A 14,443-nucleotide genomic window follows, 5' to 3' on the forward strand; every position below is an offset into this window, starting at 1 on the left:
GCGACGTTAACAGTCAAATTCATATAGGTGTGTTCCTCAGAAGATGTTCTGCAGGACAACATCTCTGCTTACTCAAATAAGCCACTTGGAACACATTAAGATAGATATCAACCTGCCATGCAGATCAGGAGAGTATTGCATCTTCACGGAGTGGGATAATTAAATAAGGATACTCTCCTCTCAGCTGACCAACAGCTTGTCTCCCACTTCTACTTCACGGGATCTCCGATCACATAGAGTGGGTTACCACTATGGACAACTCATGCGGTGGGTCTCAAACCCATCTCCATCGATGCATTATCTATCACATTACGTGATAGACCCTTTGTGAAGGGATCTGCCAAGTTTTTCGACGTTTGGATATAATCCAACGTAATAACTCCGGAGTTCCTCAGTTTCCTGACAGATTTTAATCTCCTCTTCACATGCCTTGAGGACTTCATATTGTCCTTAGAACTGTTTATCTTGACGATCACAGTTTGATTATCACAGTTCATCAGGATAGGGGGTATTGGTTTTTCAACCATAGGTAAGTCCATCAATAGCTCACGAAGCCACTCTGCTTCAACAGTGGCAGTGTCTAATGCTGTGAGTTCTGCTTCCATAGTTGACCTCGTTAAGATGGTCTGCTTGCAAGACTTCCAGGAAACAGCGCCACCACCAAGTGTAAAAACATAACCACTTGTGGCCTTAATCTCATCAGCATCAGATATCCAGTTCGAGTCACTATAACCCTCCAGTACCCTTGGATACCCGGTGTAGTGAATCCCATAGCTCGCAGTGCCCTTCAAGTAGCGCATAACTCTCTCAAGCGCACGCCAATGATCATCTCCCGGTTTTGACACAAACCGACTCAGCTTGCTCACAGCAAAAGAGATGTCAGGCCTCGTGGCACTCGCCAAATACATAAGCGAGCCAATAATCTGAGAATACCTCAGTTGATCTCTAGCAATCCGTCGATTCTTTCGAAGCAACACACTAGCATCATATGGAGTTGGAGAAGGCGTGCAGTCGCTATACCCAAAACGACTCAAGACCTTTTCCACATAGTGAGACTGAAGCAGTGTGATCCCACCATTCTCATCTCTCAACAGCTTGATGTTTAAGATAACATCAGCTACTCCTAGATCCTTCATCTCAAAACAGCGAGATAAGAAATCCTTAACCTCCTTGATTAAATCAAGTTTGGTTCCAAAGATCAATATGTCGTCGACATACAGACAAAGAATAACTCCTTCGCCCCCACCATGGCGATAGTACACACACTTGTCACCATCATTTACTACAAAGCCGGCAGCAGTTAATGTTCTTTCGAACTTCTCATGCCACTCCTTAGGAGCTTGTTTAAGGCCATATAAAGACTTTAATAACTTGCACACCTTTCCTTCCTGACCAGGTACTACAAAACCATCTGGCTGATCCATGTAAATTTCCTCCTTCAACTCTCCATTGAGGAAAGCCGTCTTAACGTCCATTTGATGAACGAGAAGACCATGTGAGGCAGCCAGTGATAGTAGCACCCGAATTGTGGTCAGTCTAGCCACGGGTGAGTAAGTATCAAAGAAGTCTTCACCTTCTTTCTGGGTATAACCCTTAGCCACAAGCCGTGCCTTGTACTTTTCAATCGTACCATCAGGTCTAAGCTTCTTCTTGAACACCCACTTACATCCTACAGGTTTGCACCCATAAGGACGGTCAGTGATCTCCCAGGTCCGTTAGCTAAGATGGAATCCATCTCGCTACGAACAGCTTCCTTCCAGTAGTCAGCATCAGGAGATGCATAGGCTTCTGAAATAGTCCTGGGTGTGTCATCCACAAGGTACACAATGAAATCATCACCAAAGGACTTTGCAGTCCTCTGTCTCTTACTCCTTACAGGAGTTTCATTGTCACCCTCAACAGGATTCTCAACGTGTTCCATCGCAATGGTGGGTTCAGGAATTACAGTGAGTTCCTCACTAGATGGAATAGGTATCTCCTGATTTGATGAACTTGACATATCCTTCATAGGAAATATGTCCTCAAAGAAAGTTGCATCATTAGACTCCATAATCGTACCAACATGCATGTCGGATACCTCAGATTTTATTATCAAAAATCTATAGCCAATGCTATGAAAAGCATAGCCCAGAAGAACACAATCCACGGTTTTTGGTCCAAGCTTGCGCTTCTTGGGAATTGGTATATTGACTTTCGCCAAACAACCCCAAGAACGTAGGTAAGAGAGTTTCAACCTTTTCCTTTCCCATTCCTCAAATGGAGTCATGGTCTTATGCTTTGTGGGAACTCGGTTTAGGACATGACACGCGGTCATTAGCGCCTCCCCCCACCATTCCTTGGAAAGACCCGATGTGTCTAACATGGCGTTAACCAAATCAGTTAGAGTTCGGTTCTTTCTTTCGGCCACCCCATTAGACTGAGGTGAGTAGGGAGGCGTCCTCTCATGGATTATACCATGTTCCGCACAAAACAGATCAAATTCATTGGAAAAATACTCTCCACCACGATCGGACCTAAGCCGTTTAATTTTTCGATCAAGTTGGTTCTCTGCCTCAGCTTTATAGTTTTTGAAGAAAGTTAAAGCCTCATCTTTTGATTTCAGAAGATACACATAACAATATCTAGTGGAGTCATCAATCAACGTCATGAAGTATCTCTTTCCACCTTTTGTCAACACGCCATTCATCTCACAAAGATCAGAATGTATAAGCTCTAGTGGCGCCAAGTCTCTTGCCTCTGCAGTCTTATGGGACTTGCGAGGTTGTTTAGCTTGCACACATACTTGGCACTTAGAGCCTTTGACAGTAGAGATTTTCGGAATTAAATTCATATTGGCTAGCCGCGTCATGCAACCAAAGTTAATATGACAAAGTCGTGAATGCCAAATATCTGACTCATTATTGTGGCAAACATTATTAATAACTTTAGTGCAAATATCTGACAAAGATAGGCGGAACAAGCCTCCGCACTCATAGCCTTTTCCAACAAATTGTCCACACTTGGAAATTACAACTTTATTGGACTCAAAAACCAACTTAAAACCATCTCGACATAAACGGGAACCGCTAACGAGATTTTTATTGATGGACGGCACATGATGAACGTTCTTCAGACGCACGGTCTTCCCCGAAGTAAACTTCAGATCGACCGTACCAACACCTCGAACGATGGCATGTGACCCGTTCCCCATCAGCACGGGAGAAGTCCCTGTGGCCTGGTAAGAAGAAAACATGGAGGCGTCAGCACAAACATGTACATTGGCACCGGTGTCAATTAACCAATCAGGGATTGAAATACTGAAAGGATGGTAGGAAAAATACCGTACCCTGATTCCTTCATATCAGTATCACCGATGACAACATTAGCGGACTTGCCGCCCTTCTCATGTTCGCGCTCCTCAAAGCGGTTAGGACACTTCGGAGCCCAGTGATTAGGATCACCGCAGACATGGCAAAGTCCCTTCCCCTTCTTATGAGAATTCTTCTTGAAGTTGGTAGAATGTGATGGCTTGTTCTTTGTATCAAACTTGCCTTTCCCCTGAGTTTTGTTCTTGTTGTTTTTGAACTTATTGGGCTGGAAGTTCTTCTTCTGTACCATGTGGGCACTAGAAGCTCCCTCGGCAACTCGAGCACGTGTGTCCTTTGCTCTCGCCTTCTCTTCAACATCAAGAGTACCAATGAGATCCGCAACGGAAAACTCCTGTCTCTTGTGTTTCAGGGAAGTAGCAAAATTGTTCCACGAAGGTGGAAGCTTGGCAATAATGCCTCCGGCACAAATTTGTCCGGCAACACACACTTGAAGTGCTCAAGTTCTTTTGCGAGCGACTGTATCTCATGAGCCTGCTGTACAACAGAGCGCTCATCAGTCATCTTGTAGTCATAGAATTGCTCCATGACGTACAACTCGCTACCGGCGTCCGAGGCACCAAACTTGGCCTCGAGCGCAGCCCACATGTCCTTGCCGTTGTCAAACGACATATACGAATCCACAATGGAATCGTCAAGAACACCCAGAAGAGCGCCTTTAAAGAGAGTATCGATCTTCTCAAAAGCTTCCAGCTGTGCTGGATTAAGATCGCCCTCAGGCTTGCCCTTAGTGGCGTCATAGCAGCCCATGGTCTGAAACCAGTAGACTGCTCTCGTGCGCCACCTCTTATATTGCGCCCCCTTAAAGGCAGGCGGCTTCAGATGCGCAGCAAAACCACTCGGAGTAAATTGCCTATAATCAGGTTTTTGGATTGTTGGAAATATGAGCAAATTACTACGAGATTTAATCCGAATAAACAGAAGATAAATCATGACTACAGTAGCAGAGATTGAACTAATCATGCAAACTAGCATAGCAGATGAACAGATCACATCTAGGGCACATACTAGAAACATGAATGCTACCACGATCTTAAACAGGAAAGATAGAATCACGTACGATGCAGCGGGAGCAGCACCGCCGGCGTTGACGTTGTCGCCCATGTCGTCGAGGATGAGGTTGCCGAGGTCGGGGAAGAAGTCGTCATTCGCGAAGTCGTCGCTGCCAGCAGTCGCGCGAGTGCGCTCCCCAAAAACCCGATCGCCCCTCTCCCGTATAGGATCACAAGAGGCGGGGTTTCGGAGGCCTGCTGTCCCTTCTCCCGATGCATGCCGAAAGGAGGGATGGAGAAGACTTGCTTGGCGGCGCAATGATCTGGAGCGGTGGTGAGAAACCATACGAAGCGGCGGCGGCTAGGGTAGACGTCTGCCTGACTACATAGTGCGGGCCGAGTAGGTCGTGGGAGTAAACCCCACGTCCGAGTCGTCACGATCCAAAGGAATCGGAAACGCTTCAGTAATTAATGCGTCCGTTAATTATTAATTAATGACTCATTAATTTTCCCCGAGCAGCAAAAATATAGACAACGTGCATAGTTCTGTCCTCGGCTCGGCTCAATCCCGCGCCGCGCCGCGCCGCGAGCGAGGAGGAGGAGCGCGCGTGTAGGTCTCCTTTTCTCATGCTCATATAAGTCGTAAGAGAGCTCACCTTATAAAGAGGTGCAACTCTCTCTCAACTTATGAGGTGGGACTAAACTTTAGCCTCACTCACTCCACTCACAGGTGTGCATGAATGGGCCAAAAGAATTTCAGAATTTTAGTTGGGCTTTGGGCCAAAAGCCCACTAGCAAATTCCAACACGTACCCTGGATCTGGATCCAGTGCACTGCACTAACGGTGATCACTGCACTTCGTCCTACGATCCATCTCTCCTCCCCTCATTGATTAAATCCACTTTAGGTTTGCCCTGCCCGTGCACACATGGCCATAAATACTACTCCCACGTACGTACACGCGGGGAAATAAATGGCACTGGCCATTGCACCTCAGCCATGGGCATGCATTCGTGGCCGTGTCCACGCAAAAAAAAAATGCATTCGTGGCCGTGTCCACGCAAAAAGGAGGAGATGAATGTTCATGTTTAATACTGGCCATATTAAACACGCGCAGTGCAAATGTGCAATATCTGGTAGAACATTGATGGAGCGTGGTTCAGAACAGAACATGCTGCTGCTGCTGCGGCATGCAGGAGTTTTTAAGGTCTTTGAGTGTTCATGTTTTTTCTCTTTAAGTGGAAGAAGAAGAGGGAGAAATGGATGTTGTTGTTTTTTACTGCATGCATTTCACCTGTTTGTTTGATAGTCTGAATAACGTGCAGAGGTATAGAAGGAGATGCATGGCCGGGTCAGGGATTCAGGATGCACACATGGGGAGGGTACAAACAAGCTGTACGCGTGCAGCGATCCGAGCCGAGATGCGGAGGGTGGACACTATTATTATTAACATGGCCAGATTATTATTAACTCAGAGCGTATTGATGAATCGCTATTGAATTAACTCCTGAACATGTTCAACACCTCGTCATCAATCCTAGGTACTGGTGTACATGCGATATTTATGGTCTTGCAAAGAAACAAATTAGTTCCCATGCAGGTTTTGGCCAACGCAGCTCACAGAGGGGGCCTTGCCCACTACTGAAATTACCGTGAGCAGATGAGGTTCAGAAGAAGTTCTGAGTTCCAGACCTCTTTAAATCGCAGAGTTAATTGCAAAAAACCACCACATTTAGGGCATCGATTGCAAAAAACCACCTAGTCCCTAATTTTGTCCAAAATCATCGCGTTCTCAGTAATCTCTTTGCAGAAAGCACTGATTGGAAGATTTAGGCCATTTAGTCGTTTTCTGACAAGTGGACCCAGACTGTAAGGAGCTGACTTGGCAAAACATTGACATACAACCCCCTGGATCAAAAAGAAAAACGCAATCCAATCCAGCGGGTGGCCTCGCTCCTCCCTTTGATCCTGCAAGCCGCCGCCGCCTAAAGGCCTCCTTTTCCCGGCGCCATGGATGGATGAGCTCCACAGCGCCGCCCAGCTTGCCTGCACCCCCACCTCCGGCCACCTTCGCTCGCCGTCGTCCCATTCCCGTCCGAATTCGGTTAGTGGGCTATACCGCTGGTGGTGACGATTCGAACGCCGCTGGTGGATGCGGTTAGTGGTGGCCCTGCTGTGGCACCGCAGATCCCCGCCGATGTTGCTCCGGATGCCGTGCAGCAGGACGCCGCGAATGAGGCCGCGTGCTGCTCCGGGCGGTCGCGGACGAGGCCGTCGTGCTGCTCCGGGAAGTCGCGGACGAGGCCACCGTGCTGCAGCTGGACACCGTGGACGAGGCCGCCGCTGCACCAGGATATCACGGACGAGACCGTCGTGTTTCTCTGGGCCGTCGCCGAAGAGACCATCGTGCTGCACCAGGTCGCCGCGCAGCGGGACGTCGAGGACGAGGCCGCCGTGCCTGCGGGCAGCAGCAACACCACCGCGGGGACCTGCGACCCAGACGCACTGCTCGACTACTTCGAACTCCGGCGAGGACGAGCTCCTGCGCGTCGTGACCCTTCCGCTCCGGAGAGGCGCAGTGCAGAGATGAGGAGAGGCAGGGCCGACGGTGGACTTCCGGCGGCTGCGACGGGAGGCGCCCTCCCTCTTCCCGGCGGATCCACGGCGAGGCGGACGCGCACAGGTGCTTGTCGGCGGCGGCGACATCGCCGGAGTGGCGCCGGGGGTCGGCCAGCTCGGGTCCTCTCGATCCGATGGGATCGAGGCAGCGGACTCTGCCGGGCATGGTCAAGGGGCTGATTGCTTTTTTTAAAATCTACTAGGGGTCTTTGTGTGATTATTTTGCCAAGTCAGTTCCTTACAGTCCGGTCCCATGTGTAAGAAAGTGATTAAATGGGCTAAATCACCTGATCAGTGCATTTTGCAAAAAGTTTACTAGAAACGCGGTGATTTTTGCACAAAATTAGGGACTAGGTGGTTTTCTGCAATCGATGTGCCAAATGTGGTGGTTTTTTGGAATTAACTCAATCCTAGCACAACGTTTGGATGCTATATATGGTTCATGCTTGCCAATTGGCAGTACTCTCTCCGTTTTTATTTACTGCATATTAGGTTTGTGTAAAGTCATATACTTTTAACAAATTTGTAGAAAAAAAATACACTATCAAATCAATACCAGTGGATTCATCGTTGCATATATTTTCATATCATATAAAATTGTGTTACTGTAAATGTTAATATTATTTTCTGTACAAACTTGGTCAAACTTTAACTTTATAAAATTTGACTTAAGTTAAAGCTAATATGTGAAGTAAATAAAAACAGAAAGATTATCATGGAAGCACTAGAGTGAAGGTATCACCTGATATTCTCCCGCCATCGTCCACCCAACCCTGCTTCGATTGCCAGCCCTTGCACCACCGCCCAAACGATCGCCGCAGGTCGGAGGCCAGGATCACTGCCGTTTCTTCCGGGGCGTTTTTGTTACCGGCACACACCTTGTGCCAACGGAACGCCAGTCGAAGCCAACCCTAATCTACCCATCTTCTCTCCTTTTCAGCCGTATAAAAGAAGGGCCATTTGCATTTCTATCCCTAACTCGAACCACCTACTCAGATTTGCCCCTAGTTTCGAAGTCTGCTCAAATTTGCCCCTCTGCCGTTAGGTGACCTTATAGAAATGCCCTTCTGTGCCGTTTCCGTTAGGTCGAAGGCCTTTGACTGTCTACCGGACGTTTTCTGGACATTTTGCCCTTGCCTCCATGTGTCACTTACACGTGGGACCCACTCAGAGAAAAAAGAAAAAACGCTTTCTCTCACCCCTCTATCTCTCACTTACACGTGGGTCCCAACTAATAAAAATAGAACTAGATATGGACCGGTCAAACTCCTTATAGGGCCCACATCTCATTGTTCAATTATTTTCTGAAACAGTGTGCCAACTGCTATGCTGCATATTCTCATTTATATTAAATTAAACTAATGTGCACCTAAACTAATTCCTTCGAGGGTTGCCGGTGGCGACCAAATCTTGCGGCGGAGGCACGCCGGGAGGCTGTGGGGAGGCCAGCTGAGGAAACCACACGATAGCCTTGGCTCAACCGCGTCCACATATGGTGTCTTAAGACCATATGGTCGCCGGAGCTGATGGCGAAGACCGTTCCCGCGGCGACTCTGGGCGGCGCAAGCGGGCGAGCTACTGTGCAAGAGGGAGAGTCTAACAGGATGTGCGAGACTAAGGAGATGACTAGGAGCACGATGGCGACGCTGCTGGGGCTTGAGGAAGACTGAAGTGTGTACTTCAACAACGGCGGCCATGGCAGTGCTCGGAGCTCGCGGGGAAGATGACCGGAGGTCACGAGGCCTTCTGTAGAGGACGCTCACATCTTTCAAGGTACCTCAGGATGCTCGGGGAACGTAAGGGGTCGGCCAGGGAGCTTCAATGGCATCGAATCGGCGGCGGCTATTCGAGATCGGAGGCGGGGAAGATGCATTGTGGCACTCGGTCCTGAGTTTCTCTCATCAAATTCGTAAGCTGGGAGGGTAAGGGCATCTCGTAAGAGCTTCCTAGCGAGGTGGTGGCGCTTGGGGGTTGCCGTTGGTCGCACAAAGACGAAGGCAGCGGCGACGGTGGCGCACTGCACAAGGAGGAAGGGAGAGGGAGGGAGGGAAAGATGGGGAGGTGTGGAGGAAGGGGTGCGGCGCATGGGGAGCTAGCGGCGGCGGCGCACGGTCCCTGGGCAGTCGACGCTTGCCAGAAGTGAGAGAGAGAGAAAGGTCGTGAGGTAGAGGGAAAGGTGGGAGGTGACAGAGACACCGTGAGGGGGCCACATGTAAGTGTGTTAGAGAGAGGGGGTGAGGGAAAGAGTTTTTTATTTTTATTTTTTCTTGAGCGGGTCCCACATGTTATTGATACATGGAGGCAGGGATAAAATGTCCAATAAACGCCCCGTAGATGGTCAAATCCCTTTGACCGGACAGTGAAGGGCATTTTTATAAGGCGAACTAACGGCAAAGGGGTAAATTTAAGCATGCTTTGAAATTAGGGACAAATATGAGTAGTGGGTTCGAGTTAGGGACACAGATGTAAAAGACCTATGTATGAAAGAAATGATTGGACTTTCCAAAAGAAACAGACAGAAGAAGCCAATGCTGCTGTTTTCCCCGCGTTCTCACAGCACAGCAAAGGTTTCGAGCTGCGAGCGGCTCAGCAGTCAGCGGGACAATTTTCTTCTTGACTGCTTTCCCTTGGAGGAGGGCACTGGTCAGGTCAGCACATTCACATACCGGCTGGACAAACCCAGCACAAGCAGGAGCACGTGCAAAGATGCATGCTGGCCGAGGGCAAGGCACACGATGGTACTGTGCCCTCTCGTGTCATGCACGCACACCAAGCACGGCCAGTGCCAGAGCATGTCACTCACAGGACAAGTTGGAATCCAGAAACTTCACTCACAGCTCGTATGAATACCAAATTTCTTCACCAAGTTAATGCAACTATTTTGTTTTCAGAAACGAAAGTTAATGTAGCTACAAGGTGCACGTACGCTGGATCTGGATCCAGTACACTACACTAACGGTGATCGCTGCACTGCGTCCTACGATCGATCTCTCCTCCCCTCATTGATTAAATCCACTTTAGGTTTGCCCTGCCCGTGCACACATGGCCATAAATACCACTACTACGTGCGTACACGCAGGAAGAGAAAGCCCTAGCTAGCCATGCACACATGGGAATAAATGGCGCTGCCTTTGCCTCAGCCATGAGCATGCATGCACCTGCATCGGTTGGACGTCCAGTGTCCGTCCCCGGACCGGGACCGGCACGGCACAGCCTGCGCGCGGACGTGGCCACCAGGAGCTGCAGCTGCGGCAGCAGCATCGGCCCTAGCTTTCACCTATATGTGGAGCGCAGTGCAGCACATGGTAACTAATCAGGCAGGTCTAATTCGTGGGGTGAGAAGACCTGGGTCAGCATTCAGCATGAACGTGGAGTTCTTATGGTAGTATTTGAATGTTGATGTTTGTTTCTCCTTTAACAAGGAGGAGAAGAGGGGATAAATGTTCTTGTTCAACAGCCAGATAAAACACGCGCAGGGCAAGTGTGCAATGTAGACAGTGCAGGTGCAGCACATGCATGGTTAACTCATCGTCCACATTAATGGCGTATGGTTCAGACTTCAGAGAGAACGTGCTGCTGATGCTGCTGCAGGAGTTTTTAAGGTGTCTGAATGTTCATGTTTTTTTCCCTTTAAGAAGAAGGAGAAGAAGAAATGAATGTTTGTTGTTTTTTACCTGGTGGATTTCATCTGTTTGTTTCATCATCTGTGTGCTGACTGCTGAGAGGTACTGCATAGAAGAAGATACAGGGCAAGGGGCAGGGATTCAGGATGCACACATGAGGAGGGTACGGTACACTGCAGACAAGACAAGGTGTACGTACGTGTGCAGCGATCTGAGGCGAGATGCGGAGGGTGGACACTGGACAGACCTTTGATGCCCGGTGGATCCAAGTGAAGGTGCTCATCAACATGGCCGGATTATTATTAACGCAGGAAGGACACCCCAAGTGTTATACTATCAGTGAGATGTTGCTGAATGAGTTCCTGAACATGTTGAGTTGCGCTACTGGGAGATGTTCAACACCTCATCATACATCCTAGGTACTGGTGTACGTGCATTTTTTAAGGTCCTGCAAACATGCTCCTATGCAAATTTTAACCAACCTAGCTCTACGGGGGCCTTTGCCCACTACTGAACTTGCCGCGAGCAGATGTTGGTCCATACGAAATTCTGGGTTTGAGCCTTTGAGACTGCTTCAAAACGTAGCACAATGTTTGGATTTTCTATTTGGTACTCGCTCCGTTCGAAAAAGCCTGTCCCAAACTTGTCTCTCAAATAGATGTATCTGGCATCAAGTTAGTACTAGATACATCCATTTGAGGGACAAGCTTTTTTGGACGGAGGGAGTACTTACAAGTCCTAGACGATTGAAAACAAAACTATAGGACTTTGGGTCCATGAACTTCTGCTTTCAGGATTCAGACCTCTGGGGAAATAAAAGAAAAAATAACGGCGTTGCAAGAAGATGAACTAAACTAGAATCTACAAAAGTGACTGGAAATGAATGAAACCTCGTGGATGAGCCTTGAGGTCGTCGTGTGACAGTCGATCGAATCGCAAGCAGCAGAATCGAACTAGGAAAATAACCATAAGTAAAAGTGACACCAGGGCCTGTTGTATGGCTTCTACACAGCCTAGGCTGAACAATAGAAGGCGAGTTAACTGAGTCGTATTTGCCGCCAACAACAGGGGCACCTATTTGCCGCTACCGCGGCAGATAATGCAGCTGGAGCACTGGCGTCACTCCTCCTACTTGTCCCCTTTTATTTTCTTTTTTCATTGTTTTTTTATAATTTTGATTTTCCAATATATTTCTCTGGGTTGCCTCATTTTGACATGATTTTGTTTCTCCATAAATTTTCTTTTACAAAAATATAGTTTTTCCTCATTGTATTAATATTTTTTGAAATGCCGGAAGATAAACAAATGCTTGAATATTTTCTTATAATGCAAGAAAATTATTTTAGAAATACATAATTTTGTTTTCAAGAATTATAAAAATAACCATGAAAGAAAATGTTAAATTAAAGATATGAGTGCATTTTAGAAATTTACATGGAGTTTGAAAAATCTTTATGATATTGAAAGATAGTAATAAATTATAAGATGTAAAACAGGAAAGTTACAAAAAAGAAAAAATATATAAAAATGAAAGAAGAAAAAAGCTGTAGAAACCAAGTAAAAGAAGAGGAAATAGTAAAAAAGGGAAAATAGTTAGCCGCAAAAAAACTTTTTGAGGGGAAAGTCAGCTGCAAATGGGTCAACGCAGTGCGCATGCCAGTGTGCGTTTAGTCACCAAATTGATGTGGTGAGCGTCGTATGGGAAATACCGCTTGTAGCGGCATATAGCACACAGTCGCCGACTTGGGTCAGGGCTAGTAAAGGACATCACGTTGTCCAGGTTTCTTTGCGGCTAGGTCTGATTTGCTTGCCCGACTTTTGCGGGTAAGAGTGTGGGCTTGTTTTTTTGCGAGTTTTTGGTGTGTTTTTCCTTTTTATTTTTTTACTATTTCCTTTTCTTCCTGTTTTTCATATACCTGTTTTTAGCTTTAAACAGCAGGAGAGGCTTCTATTGTTGCTACATTAAGAAAACACAGATAGTTATATTTACATAAGGAAGAGGAAAGGAATTCCCTTAAAAAAACAAAACATATAGAGAGAGCTAAATCAGGATCAATAGTTAGTTACAATTTTCAAGAAAAAAGAGACAGTGATATAATCACTAAGCTCTGGGGAAATCATATATTTGGGCCAAGTCAAATCACCCTTGTCCTTTCTGCCCAAGTCCTGATTATAGGTGCGACTTGCTTAAATATTAAGTTGTTCCTCTCTTTCCAAATATTCCAGGCTGCCAGTGTAGTGTTGCTTGGCCCATTGCATAGCTTCAACCCGTGTGTGATTCAAACTTCATATACTTTTTTATTTTCCCTTTTCTCTTTTACTTTTCAAAAACATGGTTTTCAAAATTGCATTAACATTTTTAAAAGTTGCGAATGAGTATTTCAAAAAAGTATAGGATGACTCTTTTTAAAACTACATAACCATTCTCTAAACTAGTAGATACCCCGCGCGTTGCAGCGGGAACTTGAGGAAAAAATTCCTTAAGCATGAAAAATAAAAAAATATAATGCAACCATGATTGAGGAAAACAATGTGAGGACATGATCATCCAGATTAAGCACATAGCATGTTTTTTTTTTACAATGGACGCATAACAAAGAAATAGTTATGTCTCAATTGTTCTCATTTTGCATCTACAGGTTGCCTGTGATTAAACACTGAGTTAAGAACCTTTTTACCACATTTTTCTGTTTTGTGTATTCAGTAGGAACGCAATAAAAAAAATTGCAAAGGAAAAATAACCTAGTCATGCTAACCTCAACCTGTAGGTGGCCTGAAAATGAAAAGCGCAATTGATTGGTTGGATACTTGGGTGCCAGATACACATTACCTAAATCATTCAAATAACGCAACCAAGTTTATTTCAACTGCAGTGAATATGACTGGGAGATTGTCAAAGTTTAAGATATGGAGCAAAAATTGAAACATTACCAGTGTAGTATTTGTGAAAAGCTTCCTTTTATGGTTGTTGCAAATATCTGTTTGAAAAAATGACGAAAGAACATTATTACTGCTAAGACCCATAGGGTATGCTTGAGTAAATTATTTCGTCGCCTTGTCATCACAAATTAACTCGATACATATAGAGGAAGTTAATCTTTACACAAAAGGCACCAAGCATGCTTTTACCTTCTCAAACATCTTTAATTTGGTAGAGAGTAGAGACATTTAATCAAGCATCTTTCGAGCAACCTAAGTATCTCGAATCAACAATGGTCATAAATTTATAGTTATAAAGAATAACAATCACTTTCTAATAGATGGCATCAAAATACGCGAGTGCATGTATTGCCAGATGGCGAATAAATATTGCTCGATGCGCATCCATTCATACGTACTAACATGTTTAGGGAACAAAATCTAAAGAAAGTAAGAGGTGGAAAGATCATTAGTTAGAGAAAAGCTGGTTTGGGACTGGACAACGTTGTGGCCGTGGAAGGAGAAAGAGTACCTCAAGTAGTCAAGTGGCATGCGTGGCGTGTGGGTGTGCCGCGCGCGTGTGTGTGGCCTCCAGCTTTTGCGGATAGATGATGACAGCTAAGGATTGAAGCACAGACCACACTTGTATTCCATCCCTCGAGGGGTATTTATATGCAGTTTACACGAGAGAGAGATACATGGGGAGGTGATCGTTAGCTACAACGGCTCGCAGGCCGAGCATGCCGTGCATGCGATCGTGGGCGAGCGCACGAAGTGCACGCTCTGGTGATCCATCGGATGACGCGGTCTAGTAGTTAGCCACGCCGAGGTGGGCCTGATGACGTGTTCCAACAATGACAATGGCTCTCGAGGGATCGGTGACATGGATTCAAATAAACAGGTGTTAAAATTTCAAAACAAAGAG

The 14,443-nt window shown here is 46.3% G+C and overlaps 1 long non-coding RNA gene across 1 annotated transcript; it reads right to left on the bottom strand.

Annotated features, from left to right (window-relative positions):
• Positions 1–11,348: 11,348 nt before the first annotated feature.
• LOC123135047 (uncharacterized) lies at positions 11,349–14,141 on the bottom strand. Its single transcript, XR_006465806.1, has 3 exons — positions 14,051–14,141; positions 13,531–13,577; positions 11,349–13,429 (listed from the first exon to the last, which is right to left on the bottom strand). It is a non-coding gene; the product is annotated as an uncharacterized lncRNA (long non-coding RNA).
• Positions 14,142–14,443: the final 302 nt, after the last annotated feature.

This window comes from Triticum aestivum, chromosome 6B (assembly GCF_018294505.1).
Source record: "Triticum aestivum cultivar Chinese Spring chromosome 6B, IWGSC CS RefSeq v2.1, whole genome shotgun sequence".
In the NCBI taxonomy this organism is placed as follows: domain Eukaryota; kingdom Viridiplantae; phylum Streptophyta; class Magnoliopsida; order Poales; family Poaceae; genus Triticum; species Triticum aestivum.